Source organism: Sesamum indicum, linkage group LG3, assembly GCF_026168435.1.
Source record: "Sesamum indicum cultivar Baizhima isolate 11 linkage group LG3, ASM2616843v1, whole genome shotgun sequence".
NCBI classification, from domain to species: Eukaryota; Viridiplantae; Streptophyta; class Magnoliopsida; order Lamiales; family Pedaliaceae; genus Sesamum; species Sesamum indicum.
This window is the reverse complement of record NC_142659.1, coordinates 12,946,430-12,953,176: the sequence shown is the minus strand read 5'-3', so window position 1 is coordinate 12,953,176 and position 6,747 is coordinate 12,946,430.

Genomic DNA, 6,747 nt, shown 5'->3' with positions numbered 1-6,747 from the left:
ATGCATTAGTGTGGTAAATTTGCTAAGCGTAATTATAATTACAATATAGTGTAAAAAGGAAACGAACTTGCTTTAAAAAAATCCTGCAAAACAGCTTAGTATCAAACGTTCTCAGAATTCCACGAAACATGACCCAAATGTAGTCTAGACCCATGCATTTGTGTGGTAAATTTGCTAAGCGTAATTATTATTACAAGTTAGTGTAAAAATAGAAACGAACTTGCTTTCATAAACCGTGCAAAACAGCTAAACATTGAACGTTCATAGAATTCCATGAAACTTAACCCAAACGCTGGTCTACACCCATTCGTTTGTGTCATAAATTTGCAAAGCGTAATAATAAATAAAAGTTAGTGTATAAGGGAAACGAACTTGTTTTACTAAAACCATGCAAAACAGCTAAATTTAGAATGTTCTCAAAATTCCACGAAACTCGAACCAAAGGTAGGCCTTGACCCATGCATTTGTGTGGTAAATTCGCTAAGCGTAATAATAACTACAAGTCAGTGTAAAAGGGAAACAAACTTCCTTTAATAAAACCGTGCAAAACAGCTAAATTTTGAACGTTCTCACAATTCGATGAAACTTGAACCAAACGTAGGTCTAGTCCCATGCATTTGTGTGGTAAATTTGATAAGCATAATAATAACTACAAGTTAGTGTAAAAGGGAAACGAACTTTCTTTAAAAAAATCGTGCAAAACAGCTTAGTATCAAAGGTTCTCAGAATTCCACGAAACTTGACCCAAATGTGGTCTAGACCCATGCATTAGTGTGGTAAATTTGCTAAGCGTAATTATAATTACAATTTAGTGTAAAAAGGAAACGAACTTGCTTTAAAAAAATCCTGCAAAACAGCTTAGTATCAAACGTTCTCAGAATTCCACGAAACATGACCCAAATGTAGTCTAGACCCATGCATTTGTGTGGTAAATTTGCTAAGCGTAATTATTATTACAAGTTAGTGTAAAAATAGAAACGAACTTGCTTTCATAAACCGTGCAAAACAGCTAAACATTGAACGTTCATAGAATTCCATGAAACTTAACCCAAACGCTGGTCTACACCCATTCGTTTGTGTCATAAATTTGCAAAGCGTAATAATAAATAAAAGTTAGTGTATAAGGGAAACGAACTTGTTTTACTAAAACCATGCAAAACAGCTAAATTTTGAATGTTCTCAAAATTCCACGAAACTCGAACCAAAGGTAGGCCTTGACCCATGCATTTGTGTGGTAAATTCGCTAAGCGTAATAATAACTACAAGTCAGTGTAAAAGGGAAACAAACTTCCTTTAATAAAACCGTGCAAAACAGCTAAATTTTGAACGTTCTCACAATTCGATGAAACTTGAACCAAACGTAGGTCTAGTCCCATGCATTTGTGTGGTAAATTTGATAAGTATAATAATAACTACAAGTTAGTGTAAAAGGGAAACGAACTTTCTTTAAAAAAATCGTGCAAAACAGCTTAGTATCAAAGGTTCTCAGAATTCCACGAAACTTGACCCAAATCTGGTCTAGACCCATGTATTTGTGTGGTAAATTTGCTAAGCGTAATTATAATTACAAGTTAGAGTAAAAAGGAAACGAACTTGCTTTAAAAAAATCCTGCAAAACAGCTTAGTATCAAACGTTCTCAGAATTCCACGAAACTTGACCCAAATGTGGTCTAGACCCATGCATTTGTGTGGTAAATTTGCTAAGCGTAATTATAATTACAAGTTAGTGTAAAAATAGAAACGAACTTGCTTTCATAAACCGTGCAAAACAGCTAAATATTGAACGTTCATAGAATTCCATGAAACTTGACCCAAACGCTGGTCTACACCCATTCGTTTTTGTCATAACTTTGCAAAGCGTAATAATAAATAAAAGTTAGTGTATAAGGGAAACGAACTTGTTTTACTAAAACCATGCAAAACAGCTAAATTTTGAATGTTCTAAAAATTCCACGAAACTCGAACCAAAGGTAGGCCTTGACCCATGCATTTGTGTGGTAAATTCGCTAAGCGTAATAATAACTACAAGTCAGTGTAAAAGGGAAACGAACTTCCTTTAATAAAACTGTGCAAAACAGCTAAATTTTGAACGTTCTCACAATTCGATGAAACTTGAACCAAACGTAGGTCTAGTCCCATGCATTTGTGTGGTAAATTTGATAAGCATAATAATAACTACAAGTTAGTGTAGAAGTGAAACGAACTTGCTTTAAAAAAATCCTGCAAAACAGCTTAGTATCAAACGTTCTCAGAATTCCACGAAACTTGACCCAAATGTGGTCTAGACCCATGCATTTGTGTGGTAAATTTGCTAAGCGTAATTATAATTACAAGTTAGTGTAAAAATGGAAACGAACTTGCTTTAATAAACCGTGCAAAAAAGCTAAATATTGAACGTTCATAGAATTCCATGAAACTTGACCCAAATGATGGTCTACACCCATTCGTTTGTGTCATAAATTTGAAAAGCGTATAATAAATAAAAGTTAGTGTATAAGTGAAACGAACTTGCTTTACCAAAACCATGCAAAACAGCTAAATTTTGAATGTTCTCAAAATTCCACGAAACTCGAACAAAAGGTAGGCCTTGACCCATGCATTTGTGTGGTAAATTTGCAAAGCGTAATAATAACTACAGGTCAGTGTAAAAGGGAAACGAACTTCCTTTAATAAAACCGTGCAAAACAGCTAAATTTTGAACGTTCTCAAAATTCGATGAAACTTGAACCAGACGTAGGTCTAGTCCCATGCATTTGTGTGGTAAATTTGATAAGCATAATAATAACTACAAGTTAGTATAAAAGGAAAACGAACTTGCTTTAATAAGCCGTGCAAAACAGCTAAACATTGAACGTTCATAGAATTCCATGAAACTTGACCCAAACGCTGGTCTACACCCATTCGTTTGTGTCATAAATTTGCAAACCGTAATAATAAATAAAAGTTAGTGTATAAGGGAAACGAACTTGTTTTACTAAAACCATGCAAAACAGCTAAATTTTGAATGTTCTCAAAATTCCACGAAACTCGAACCAAAGGTAGGCCTTGACCCATGCATTTGTGTGGTAAATTCGCTAAGCGTAATAATAACTACAAGTCAGTGTAAAAGGGAAACAAACTTCCTTTAATAAAACCGTGCAAAACAGCTAAATTTTGAACGTTCTCACAATTCGATGAAACTTGAACCAAACGTAGGTCTAGTCCCATGCATTTGTGTGGTAAATTTGATAAGCATAATAATAACTACAAGTTAGTGTAAAAGGGAAACGAACTTTCTTTAAAAAAATCGTGCAAAACAGCTTAGTATCAAAGGTTCTCAGAATTCCACGAAACTTGACCCAAATGTGGTCTAGACCCATGCATTAGTGTGGTAAATTTGCTAAGCGTAATTATAATTACAATATAGTGTAAAAAGGAAACGAACTTGCTTTAAAAAAATCCTGCAAAACAGCTTAGTATCAAACGTTCTCAGAATTCCACGAAACATGACCCAAATGTAGTCTAGACCCATGCATTTGTGTGGTAAATTTGCTAAGCGTAATTATTATTACAAGTTAGTGTAAAAATAGAAACGAACTTGCTTTCATAAACCGTGCAAAACAGCTAAACATTGAACGTTCATAGAATTCCATGAAACTTAACCCAAACGCTGGTCTACACCCATTCGTTTGTGTCATAAATTTGCAAAGCGTAATAATAAATAAAAGTTAGTGTATAAGGGAAACGAACTTGTTTTACTAAAACCATGCAAAACAGCTAAATTTAGAATGTTCTCAAAATTCCACGAAACTCGAACCAAAGGTAGGCCTTGACCCATGCATTTGTGTGGTAAATTCGCTAAGCGTAATAATAACTACAAGTCAGTGTAAAAGGGAAACAAACTTCCTTTAATAAAACCGTGCAAAACAGCTAAATTTTGAACGTTCTCACAATTCGATGAAACTTGAACCAAACGTAGGTCTAGTCCCATGCATTTGTGTGGTAAATTTGATAAGCATAATAATAACTACAAGTTAGTGTAAAAGGGAAACGAACTTTCTTTAAAAAAATCGTGCAAAACAGCTTAGTATCAAAGGTTCTCAGAATTCCACGAAACTTGACCCAAATGTGGTCTAGACCCATGCATTAGTGTGGTAAATTTGCTAAGCGTAATTATAATTACAATTTAGTGTAAAAAGGAAACGAACTTGCTTTAAAAAAATCCTGCAAAACAGCTTAGTATCAAACGTTCTCAGAATTCCACGAAACATGACCCAAATGTAGTCTAGACCCATGCATTTGTGTGGTAAATTTGCTAAGCGTAATTATTATTACAAGTTAGTGTAAAAATAGAAACGAACTTGCTTTCATAAACCGTGCAAAACAGCTAAACATTGAACGTTCATAGAATTCCATGAAACTTAACCCAAACGCTGGTCTACACCCATTCGTTTGTGTCATAAATTTGCAAAGCGTAATAATAAATAAAAGTTAGTGTATAAGGGAAACGAACTTGTTTTACTAAAACCATGCAAAACAGCTAAATTTTGAATGTTCTCAAAATTCCACGAAACTCGAACCAAAGGTAGGCCTTGACCCATGCATTTGTGTGGTAAATTCGCTAAGCGTAATAATAACTACAAGTCAGTGTAAAAGGGAAACAAACTTCCTTTAATAAAACCGTGCAAAACAGCTAAATTTTGAACGTTCTCACAATTCGATGAAACTTGAACCAAACGTAGGTCTAGTCCCATGCATTTGTGTGGTAAATTTGATAAGCATAATAATAACTACAAGTTAGTGTAAAAGGGAAACGAACTTTCTTTAAAAAAATCGTGCAAAACAGCTTAGTATCAAAGGTTCTCAGAATTCCACGAAACTTGACCCAAATCTGGTCTAGACCCATGTATTTGTGTGGTAAATTTGCTAAGCGTAATTATAATTACAAGTTAGAGTAAAAAGGAAACGAACTTGCTTTAAAAAAATCCTGCAAAACAGCTTAGTATCAAACGTTCTCAGAATTCCACGAAACTTGACCCAAATGTGGTCTAGACCCATGCATTTGTGTGGTAAATTTGCTAAGCGTAATTATAATTACAAGTTAGTGTAAAAATAGAAACGAACTTGCTTTCATAAACCGTGCAAAACAGCTAAATATTGAACGTTCATAGAATTCCATGAAACTTGACCCAAACGCTGCTCTACACCCATTCGTTTTTGTCATAACTTTGCAAAGCGTAATAATAAATAAAAGTTAGTGTATAAGGGAAACGAACTTGTTTTACTAAAACCATGCAAAACAGCTAAATTTTGAATGTTCTAAAAATTCCACGAAACTCGAACCAAAGGTAGGCCTTGACCCATGCATTTGTGTGGTAAATTCGCTAAGCGTAATAATAACTACAAGTCAGTGTAAAAGGGAAACGAACTTCCTTTAATAAAACTGTGCAAAACAGCTAAATTTTGAACGTTCTCACAATTCGATGAAACTTGAACCAAACGTAGGTCTAGTCCCATGCATTTGTGTGGTAAATTTGATAAGCATAATAATAACTACAAGTTAGTGTAGAAGTGAAACGAACTTGCTTTAAAAAAATCCTGCAAAACAGCTTAGTATCAAACGTTCTCAGAATTCCACGAAACTTGACCCAAATGTGGTCTAGACCCATGCATTTGTGTGGTAAATTTGCTAAGCGTGATTATAATTACAAGTTAGTGTAAAAATGGAAACGAACTTGCTTTAATAAACCGTGCAAAAAAGCTAAATATTGAACGTTCATAGAATTCCATGAAACTTGACCCAAATGATGGTCTACACCCATTCGTTTGTGTCATAAATTTGAAAAGCGTATAATAAATAAAAGTTAGTGTATAAGTGAAACGAACTTGCTTTACCAAAACCATGCAAAACAGCTAAATTTTGAATGTTCTAAAAATTCCACGAAACTCGAACAAAAGGTAGGCCTTGACCCATGCATTTGTGTGGTAAATTTGCTAAGCGTAATAATAACTACAGGTCAGTGTAAAAGGGAAACGAACTTCCTTTAATAAAACCGTGCAAAACAGCTAAATTTTGAACGTTCTCAAAATTCGATGAAACTTGAACCAAACGTAGGTCTAGTCCCATGCATTTGTGTGGTAAATTTGATAAGCATAATAATAACTACAAGTTAGTATAAAAGGGAAACGAACTTGCTTTAATAAGCCGTCCAAAACAGCTAAACATTGAACGTTCATAGAATTCCATGAAACTTGACCCAAACGCTGGTCTACACCCATTCGTTTGTGTCATAAATTTGCAAAGCGTAATAATAAATAAAAGTTAGTGTATAAGGGAAACGAACTTGTTTTACTAAAACCATGCAAAACAGCTAAATTTTGAATGTTCTCAAAATTCCACGAAACTCGAACCAAAGGTAGGCCTTGACCCATGCATTTGTGTGATAAATTCGCTAAGCGTAATAATAACTACAAGTCAGTGTAAAAGGGAAACGAACTTCCTTTAATAAAACTGTGCAAAACAGCTAATTTTGAACGTTCTCACAATTCGATGAAACTTGAACCAAACGTAGGTCTAGTCCCATGCATTTGTGTGGTAAATTTGATAAGCATAATAATAACTACAAGTTAGTGTAGAAGTGAAACGAACTTGCTTTAAAAAAATCCTGCAAAACAGCTTAGTATCAAACGTTCTCAGAATTCCACGAAACTTGACCCAAATGTGGTCTAGACCCATGCATTTGTGTGATAAATTTGCTAAGCGTGATT